Source organism: Asterias rubens, chromosome 3 (assembly GCF_902459465.1).
Source record: "Asterias rubens chromosome 3, eAstRub1.3, whole genome shotgun sequence".
Lineage (NCBI taxonomy): Eukaryota > Metazoa > Echinodermata > Asteroidea > Forcipulatida > Asteriidae > Asterias > Asterias rubens.
Genome location: NC_047064.1, coordinates 4611141 through 4621525, shown reverse-complemented (window position 1 = coordinate 4621525; position 10385 = coordinate 4611141). Strand labels below are relative to the sequence as shown.

Sequence of the window (10385 nt, the reverse complement as noted above, 5' to 3'; positions counted from 1 at the left end):
GTAAACTTGGACAGTAGACAAAGTTGTTTTCCTTTTGCACGAGGTACATTATTTTTGTAAAATTTGACAACCATGCTACAACTTAGCAAGTTACCCTTGCCAAGCTGTTCTCGTGCGGAAAGATGTATTATTAATTCTGAGCGCGCTTTCCGCCACCCCGGGGAACCCACAACAATCGGGCAAACCACGATCGGTCAATGACAACTGGATATGTGTATTCCTGATTTGATATTTCCTAGATGAAGAATGAAGAAATACATAAAACACATCATAAATTTAGTGAGTTGAACACCTGTGTCGCGTCAGTAAGAAGTTGTCACGTAGTTAATTGACTGAATTCTTAAACTGAGTTTATTGACTCTGAACAGTTATGACTCATGATTGTTTTTTCTGTCTCGGTTTACAGTATTATGCTTGTGTGATTTGTGTTCTGTCCGTAGTTCTAGTAAGGGGAAGTTGTGGGTAGTTTCTTTTTCTTTTATTTTCAAGGATTCCCTATTTATAAAGTGTTACCAAATGCAAGACGTAATAGACGATCTTTTTCAGAAGCCTCATCATTTCATTTGAACGAATGTTAACGTTTATATCAAAGCATTATACAACAGTGGACATAACAGACAACAATATTTACAAATAGGAATGTCTTCAGAACACACAACCCAAGTATTAGTATAGTGATAGGACAAAACAAGTCATCTTTTTACTGGATTAACAAATGTGGATGGGCTTAATGGGAGGGTCATTGTGGGGTCTTAGACCCAACAATTTATTTATTTGTTCAACTTGGACCCCATGCATAAAACTAGTTAGAAAAGCAAATAATATAATTTAACGCTACATGCTAAGTGTGGACATAAGAACAAAAGAGGACAACCAAATGTAGGGACTTGAAACTAGGTCCAAACAGTGTTTGTTTTTTTACAGTATTGAAGAATAGCATGTTTCTTCCGGTGTACAGAACAAAGGAGTGGCCACATGATGGCTGAAACACTGATCTCCTCGTGTGTCGGTTCGTGGGCTTACGGGAGTGAGTGTCCTTGTGGGGTCCTTTACATAGTGTAACAATTGCCAATATACCCGCAGGAGAATTATATGTTCATCCTGGACCCCTCAAGTTAGGGAGTTCCTTAAAAAAATTAATACAAAGTATGAAGAACTTGATCAGAAATCTGTAACCCTTTTTTGTTGATTGTGACACTATTACAAAACACAAACCCCTAGTGGCCTCGTCACCAAAGTATCCCTCCGATTGACTTACGACACGCATGTGTGCAACATCACTAATTAAATATCATAAGTGTTGATTTCTCACACGCCACTGCAAAAAAATGAGAATCCATGCAGATGAAAAATGATGGGAAAAATTCCCACAGGTGTGGACGATAGGCGTTGATGAATCAAATACTTGGCGCCAATAATTTACCAACCTGACTGAGGTTTAGACCTGGTTCTGTGGTGGAAGTATTGGGATAAAATCAAACTGATTTCGTTGAATCGAAATCCGAGTTCACGCCATTTTGTGAAGTCAAGTTTTGGACTCCGTAAAATTCTACAGAGGTGAAAGGCAGGGTGAAAGGACAGAACCCACTCTGCATACTTAATTGATGTAAACTATGGTGTTCGATATGTGCCACCTTTATTCAAATTTTTTTTACCGTCGCATAATTTTTTTTTTTCCCGTCGCATTTTTTTTCCGTCGCAATTGTTTTCCGTCGAGGTGACCTGGGTTGTTTTAAGTCAGAGGAAATGGTTCAATGAGCTGTTTATACGTCAGCCTATAAAGGGTCGCTGGTTTCAGCCAAGCGCATGGACCAAGCGAAGTTAGTTCCAAAACCTTTTTAGAACAACAGAGGGCGTACATCATGGAATTGAAAAACTTGACGGCTGAATTCGATGGCATTTTTACGAGTAAGTTGCGTGGTGCTCTAATCAAAACTAGAGGGCGCTAATTATTTGACTCTTCAATTAATGCTAAGACTACACAATTATTATCGCTTTAAAAGAAATCACGGTCACAATTTCATAATTTTCTCGAGTTTAGGGACATGCATTAAGTGAATTTTTAATACTGTGAAGAAACTGTGATGCTATTGAGGACTGCAAAAAATAGTTAAAGGCCTGACGTTTCGACCCTAGCAGAATCTTTCTCGAAGGCTAAATGACAACACAACAAACATGACCAGGTAACTAAGTGCAGTGAAGTGGGGAGGACTGGCCATAAACCATGTGTGGGTTACAAAATGGGTGGGTCCGTTTAGCTTCCCTGGGTCGACCCCGGTGTGTGGCGGTTTTTTTTCCAGGACGAACGTGGGTAATTATCTGCACAAGTTCGTCCTGGAAAAAGAAAACGCCACACACCGGGGTCGACCCGGGAAGCTAATCGAACGCACCAAATGAATAAAGTCTTGTACAATACTCACAAGTTTTGAGTTCATTAAGGTACCGAGACAGTATCTATATCAACGGTTTAAGGTAATCTGTTCTGTTATTGCAACGTCCAGATGAGCAAACCCATATGCCAAACAAGTTAACTCAATATAGTAAATCCAACGTCGATAAATCAGAAATATACAGGTGCCCAGTTTAGGTTTTACTTAGCCTGAACCGCTGACGTCACAATTCGAGGCTCGTGAATAACGCCAGAGACCGGCCTCCAGCGCTGCCGGCGTTTACATGCACCTTTGACCTACAATTATTTCACTGTCACCCCGGTGTGTGGCGGTTGTTTTTTCCAGGACGAACGTGTGAAGATGATTATCCGCGTTCGTCATGTGAAAAAAAAACGCCACGCACCGAGGTCGACCCAGTGAAGCTAAACGAACGCACCCAGTACGCAGTCAAAATTCTATGGCGGACGTAATAGCCTTCTGTTCGGGCATCTATGGGTGCGTTCGTTCGGTGCGGACGCACCCTATATGTAAAGCTCGTCATGTCATTGCACGTTTATCAAAATGATAGATATCATTGTATCCAATGGAGTCACTGGATCTGAATAGCAGGGACCTGTCTTTATCATTGCGGATAAAGACAGGGGCCAAGTCTACGCGAGTACAGATCTGCAAAAAGGAAATGTAGCAGGGCTAAATATCTGCAAGAGGGCGCTGTTACAAATTACAGTGTGGTTTCATCGCCCGCAATTTTGGCAGCCGCAACACACGCCTAAAGACTTTTTAAAGTTTTCAGTATGTAGACTTCGCCAATGAGACGGAATTTTCACTCTTCCTTGATACAGTTCAGTCACAACATCACGTTTTACTTCTCCAGTGTTTATCCTCTATTCAGATTCATAAACATTGGGTGCGTTCGTTTAGCTTCCCAGGGTCGACCCCGTCGTGTGGCGTTTTTTCTTTCCAGGACGAACGTGTGCAGATAATTACCCACGTTCGTCCTGTAAAAAAAACCCCGTTACACACCGGGGTAGACCCAGGGCAGCTAAACGTACGCACCCAATGCCACACTGTCCTTTTTTTCTTCTTTTGGGACAGCACCTGATAGTAACATTCCCTGCAATCGGCAAGAGCGCCCTCTACTGCGTTCGTTGGTCCATCCACCTGATATCATTTCTCAGTTTGGAGTTCAGGTCCGTTATCTACGGTAGGCTATTCACAACCTTGGTAAAACAATGAATCACACAAAGTAACAATAATCCATAGTATATTCCCAAAGTTGTACTGCAATATTGTGAATCGACGAGTGAGTTGGCAGCCAGTACCGTAAATAAGATGCGACTAGTTTCCTGCTTATTTCTGTTAAATTGTGGAGCAAAATTTTCTGATTAAGCAGCTCTATGAAATTTGGCCCATGTGTGAACAGAACTATTTTGAGTTTTGACTTACAATCACCCTTCTACCGCGGTCACAAAAGGTGAATTTTCCAGGTAACAAAAGGCCGTAAGCAACATGGCTCTTCTCCCCCAAAAAATGAAATTTAAAGGCACACGTTGCCTTGGATCGGTCGAGTCGGTCTTTGAAAGGCGTTTGTAACCGTTTGTTATAAATGCATATGGTAAGAAAGAGGTTTTAAAAGTAGAATACAATGATCATGATCCACATACATCTGCCTCGAAATTGCGTGGTTTTTCATTTACTTTGCGAACTAACACAGTCGGCCATTTATGGGATTCAACAATTTGACTCCCATAAATGGCAAACCATGTTTGTCGACGAGGTAAAAGGAAAACCACGCAGTCTCGAGTGATACTTGTGTGGATCAATTTTCTACTTTCTAACCATATGCATTTTATAATAAACGGTTACAAACGCATTTCAAAGACTAACTCGACCGATCCAAGGCAACGTGTTCCTTTAACCTTCCTATGATAATGAATGGCATAAAACCGATCAAACTTTTACACTCAGTTATCTTGAGGCATTATTTTGGACATGAATTGCTTACGCCTTTTTAAAACTGGTAACTATTTGATACTCCCTAGAAAGAAAGATAGATAGATATTTATTTATTTTCCACAATTTGTTTTGGCAAAAGTGTTCAAAACTTTCAACATTTTATAATGTAGGCATAGACCACAATGAACAATGCAATACTTGCATTCAAATATGAAAGTACAATAATGTGACATCAAAATACTACGTCATAATAACAATCAAATGAAACTTAAAGTCAATAAATAATGCTTACTTGACCTTTGCTACAGTATTAGGGCATTTGTACCTGATAAAATACATTAAGTAATACACAAATGACAATACTTTATACTTAAATTTCTAATAATTAAAATCGTTTTGAGCGCTAATGGACAAAATTCACTTTATTTTTATTTTTATAAACACGCTTTCAATTAAATTTTAATTAGGCCTAAACGCGGTTTGAACACTGTGTGGAGAGAGTGAGGTGCATGTTGGTATTAATGGCAATAATTAGTATTAGTATTGTGAGTGATTTTGTGTATGGTTAAAGTGCAAGGAGGGTTAAGAGCACGACGTGAGAGGACGGGAGTGCAGGGGGCTCGATTTCACAAAACACCAAGATTCATCGCAAGATGAGTTGTCACGATTACCAAAGTGATGTGTATTGTGACATCACACTTTGATAAGTATTAAGAATATGATCGATCTTTGCTTCTTGTGAAACCGAGCCCTGGTGTTGGGATTGTGGCCATTGTCTTTGCATTGCAACATCGTGAGTCTTTTCAATTAGATAAATATATGTATTCTGTCTATTTGCGCTCAAGAGAACAGTATTCGAGTTTCCCCAAACGAAATATTTTGGTTACGGGGTCTACTTGTTGATCAATAGTAAAAATTGCATCACTAGAATAGTAGGCTCCTATAGATGAAGGGCCCCTTAAACTTAATAACTGAACAATATACATTTGCAAACATCATTGTATAAATATCATTGATTTTTTGAGAAAAAAATCACTTAGTCAAAGGGCAGGTCCAAAAACTAGTAAGTTATTCTAAAAACCCTTTTTTCCATAACTGAAAATTATTTAAACACTTTATAAAGTTAAAATACATTGACATTTCCTTTGGTGAACTTCTCAGAAAAAATATGGTAATTGTCAAAGACAAGAAGGGAATTCTAAACCCAGAGTTCCATAGTCTTTGACAATAATTGTTTGTACATGTTTTTTTCAGCTTTAGTTTTGCTGAAGACCATGTTTTGTATAGGCATAATACATATTTGTTTCCATTTTTAAAGATTGAGATAAATCTTACTCCATATTTAACTTTTAATCACTTTTTTTTGGTATACCACTCATTTCAAGCCATTTTTCGGCAGCAATACAACAGACTCAAAAATGTCATCTAAAACAATAGGGCCACATTTTTTAGAGCTTTTAAGCATAACAAATTGTGCTCACCAGAATAATGGTTACCTGTTGAAGTACAATTTCAACATGTAACTATTATGGGTATCCAGCTTATTGTTTAGTATCCAGCTTTTTAGCTAAGCAACAAGTTGATAAGCAAAACTAGTTGCATCTGACATTAGGCCAAGTGTTTTGGGTGACCTCATCTTTTGGTTGATTGTTTCTATTCACAAAAGTTGTACCATCTCTGGCTGGTAATCCTGTTTTTATCAAGGCAAACATTTCATGCTATCAGCAAATGTTTGTGCCTCGCAGCGTTATGAAATTGGGCCCAGGATATATGGTACGACTAAACAGAGTAGACTTTCGGTAATTGTCAAAGACCAGTATTCTCACTTGGTGTATCCCATTGCTTAAAATATTACATTATTCTGTGGACATTTTGGCTCAATTTGGTCATCGAAGTTGCAAGTAATTAATTAAAAAACAAGAACACTTTCCCTGCATACAATTTTGAGATTTCGGATGCTCATAGATTTGTTTTTGCGAATCATTTACCCTTCGGTAGAAAATTACATGACTTCAAAAAATATCATTTCTAACACAAAATATAAATCAATAGCTTCATAGTGCCTCCTTTTGTTTACCAAGTGGGTTTTTATGGTCTTTCATTTTTGGAATAACTACCAAAAGTGTACTCTTCATTTAAGTGTTGTAGTTACAAAATCTAGCCCGTATATCTTTACGTCACTTCAACAGTTGAACTTGTAGAGTCGTCTGGCTAGACTTGACACAGTCCTTCAGCTGGTGGTACCAGTCCAAGCGTTGATTATCCTAAAGTTTGGGATGTCATCTCCAAGGTCATCGTCTCAAATCTGTGGTAGAAAAGTAGCAAACCATTTTCAACAGATTGTCATAATAAGTTGTTTTAAAGACACTGTACACTATTGGTAATTGTCAAAAAACAGTCTTTTCACTGGGTTATCTCAACATAAAATAACAAACATGTGAAAATTTGAGCTCAATTGGTCGTCGAAGTTGAGAGATAATAATGAATGAAAAAACAACACGCTTGTCACACGAAGTTGTTGATTTCGAGACCTCAAAATCTAATGCTGAGGTGTTGAAATTAAATTCGTGGAAAATTACTTCTTTCTCGAAAACTACGTTATTTCAGAGGGAGCCGCTTGTCACAATGTTTTATACTATCAACAGCTCCCCATTACTCGTTACCAAGTAAGTTTTTATAATAACAGTTATTTTGACTAATTACCAATAGTGTCCACTGCCTTTAATATTTTGTTCTGAGAAAAGTTTGAATGCTATCATAAGCAAGAAAAATTCTCCTCGAACTCAACAGTTGAATAGAGACGCACCCAAAGCATGACACATCATTCCAGGTTTGTTTGTGTTTTTTTGCGGGTTTATGGAGTTTTTTTCTGAAAAACATGACCATAAATTTATATGAAGCTTTCCACCAGTTGGTTGTATGGTTTGTGTGTGTTGCAAACTAAAGGATGGAGATGAATATTCTTTCATTTAAACGATTTGAAACTGTCAAAGGTGCTGATTCTGTAACATTAACTCCTTTGCTAAATTTGTGGGATGAATCTTTTCGCCAGAAGACGATCAGAGCATGCTGATCGAAACGTCGAGTTGACACAAACGGTTCGTTTGAGAACCACCCAACTCATAGAGAAAATCATTACATGGTGTTACCGCAAACCTTTCCATGTTATATGGGATGAATCTCCTTATATCAAAGAAAAAGGCTCAGATTGTTTTGTTCAAACTTACCAAGCGATCTGTTGTTTGCTCTTTGCATCCTGTATCCTCAATCACCGACTCACATCGCAGCGGGTCCGGTTGAAGTCACAACGGCGCAAGAAACTGTGGAATAGAATAGTAAGGCACAGAACAATAATTTTTCAAACTGAACTCATACAATTTGTTTTACAAAATGTTGCACTGCAACAGTCGACTTCTATTGCTTCAGGGAGGATTGCAAATTTGATTGATTGCGTGCAAGCATCTTTTATGACGGGTTGTAGATTCGGATTTGTTTTACCTCGGTGGTTGGCAGGTCGTTCATGCTAATTATAGACTTGCTGTTGTGAATCTCAAATAGTGTTTTGGCTGCATGTTACAACTGTTTCGTCTTCTAAGGATATATTTTGTTTGAAAATTTAAACACCTGGATTTGTGACAACTGGAGTATCCACATGCATGAGGGGCATGGAGATCCGGAGACAACTCAGTCGTAACATCATAGACCGAGGACACCACTCGAAATATATGAAGACTGTTGATGAATGTGTATTTTTTTGTCTCCTCAATATGGATAAACTAACGTTTAGAGTAGATGACGATCCTCCCAAGTTTATTGATCGAGTTGTTGACCCAATACGGTACAGTTTCTTCACCTAAAACGTAAATCTTACACAGGCGAACCATTACCAAATATTTCCAAGACCACTGTCCCTGTTCATAGACATCAATATCAGCTCAGCGAAGATTTTAGAACAACCTTCTTCGTCATCTTCAAGAAGAAAACTTGATCTGCATTTTGGAAGAAAACTATCATCTAGAAGAAAGGTTACCATTTTGGGTCACAGCAATTAGCCAAAGTCTAGACTTGACTCAAATCCCTGTCCAGTGCTATCAAATATGCTTAGGGACCTCTCGCAAGAGAACGGGACTCGAGTCAAGTCTAGCCAAAGTAAGGTTCACCATACCGGTACAACTCCAATTTTACCATTGTTGTTATCTACGGTGTCCCAGTGCTGCCATCCATGTCTAAGTCGCCTGACACAACATCAGTTTGAGACAGAACAATTTTCTGTTGGAAAACATATGCAAGGTTAGCATGTGGTGGGAAAAGTTTGTTTTCTTTCAAAATAAAAAATTAACAAAAAGTGTTGTTTATGCCATAATACACTTTCGGTACAGACAAAACAAAGTTCACAGATTTACAAATAATTTACAGGGTTTACAGAAGGTAATGGTGAAAGACTTCTCTTGAAATATTGGTCCATGAAATACTTTACTTTTTGAGAAAACATTAAAACAATATCAATTCTCGATAGCGAGAATTACGGATTTATTTTAAACACATGTCATGACACGGCGAAACGTGCAAAAACAAGAGTGGGTTTTCCCGTTATTTTCCCCCGACTCCGATGACCGATTGAGCCTAAATTTTCATCAGTTGTTATTTTATATATAAGTTGTGATACACGAAGTGTGGGACTTGGACAATACTGTTTACCGAAAGTGTACAATGGCTTTAAATGGAGAGAATATTTTTTACACAAAAACCAGGGAGGGGAAAAGTAACTTTTCGTTCGCATACTTTTGCCTCACATTTCTACCAAAATACGTAACCTTTCATAAAGAGCAGGTTACCAGACTCTGAAAACAAACACAACAAGGAACTTGTTGAAGAGAAATGTTTTACAAAAAAGCGGAGATGGAAAAGTAAGTTTTCTTTCAGACTTTGCCCTCACATACTTGACCCAATACTTAACCTTCATCAGAGAGCAAGTTACCATGCATACATGGTAGTCTGGAAAACAAACACACAAAAGGAGACTTGTTGAGAGATTTTCTTTTACAAAAAAACCGGGGATGGAAAAGTAAGTTTTCTTTCAGACTTTTCTCACAAACTTTACCCAATACTTAACCTTTCATAAAGAGCAGGTTACTGTGCATAGTCTGGAAAACAAACACACAAAAGGAGACTTGTTATACATGAGGAGAAATGTTTTACAAAAAACCGGGGATGGAAAAGTAAGTTTTTCAGACTTTGCCCTCACAAACTTAACCCAATACCAAACCTTTCATAAACAGCAGTTTTTCAGAATCTGGAAAACAAACACAAAAAAGGACTTGTTAAATGGAGAGAAATATTGCGAAATAGAGAGAAAGAGCTTTTGCTGTAAAAGCTCAACCTCATTAGTTTATGTTGTAAGGAACAGATAAAAAGTAGCCTGAAGAGGCTAGGGTAGGCTGTGGAAAAAATGGTGGTTATTTAATGATGTATGTCTCACTTACCCCTGAGACTTGACCTGATATACTTGACCTTTGGATGCAAATACTTGACCTCACTTAACCTCCAGTCACTCATCGGTGACATCAAAGGGGGAGCATCTTCATCGTCTATTCGGGTTCTGGCTTTACTGGTGACGGCGTAGTTCTTAGTTTTGTTTCAAGACATTATCTTTTATACATTTATGAACTTGTTTCTACGGTCCTTAGAGTTGTAAAGTAAACATGCCATCCAAACGGACATGCGATTGAGCATCCTTGAAACAAGACTAAGTAGTACGCCAGTCACGCCATACTTTACCCATTGCCAGCTTAAAGAGTGGTTATATAGTCTTATCTCTATAGGCCAACACTAATACTCTAGGCCTTTACTGTCTTACCACCCATACATACCAAGACGACACTGATGTCACTCCTCCAAGAAAATACTGATCTTGTTCTCCTTTCTTCCTCCTTTTTCTTGTCTTTTTTTTTCTTTTCTTCTTCTTGTGTATAGACCATCCGAAGCGCACTGGGCACCGCGCGCCATTTGCTGCGGTGTCTTTTCAGTGCCTAGTGTATG

General features: G+C 38.4%; 1 long non-coding RNA gene across 2 annotated transcripts; it reads right to left on the bottom strand.

Moving 5' to 3' along the window:
- Nucleotides 1-6407: 6407 nt before the first annotated feature.
- On the bottom strand, nt 6408-8714 carry LOC117287779. Of its 2 annotated transcripts, none has more exons than XR_004518842.1 (3): nt 8234-8714; nt 7574-7666; nt 6408-6651 (listed from the first exon to the last, which is right to left on the bottom strand). It is a non-coding gene; the product is annotated as an uncharacterized LOC117287779 (long non-coding RNA). The 2 variants fall into 2 exon arrangements; XR_004518841.1 differs by having other exon boundaries at nt 8532-8714.
- Nucleotides 8715-10385: the final 1671 nt, after the last annotated feature.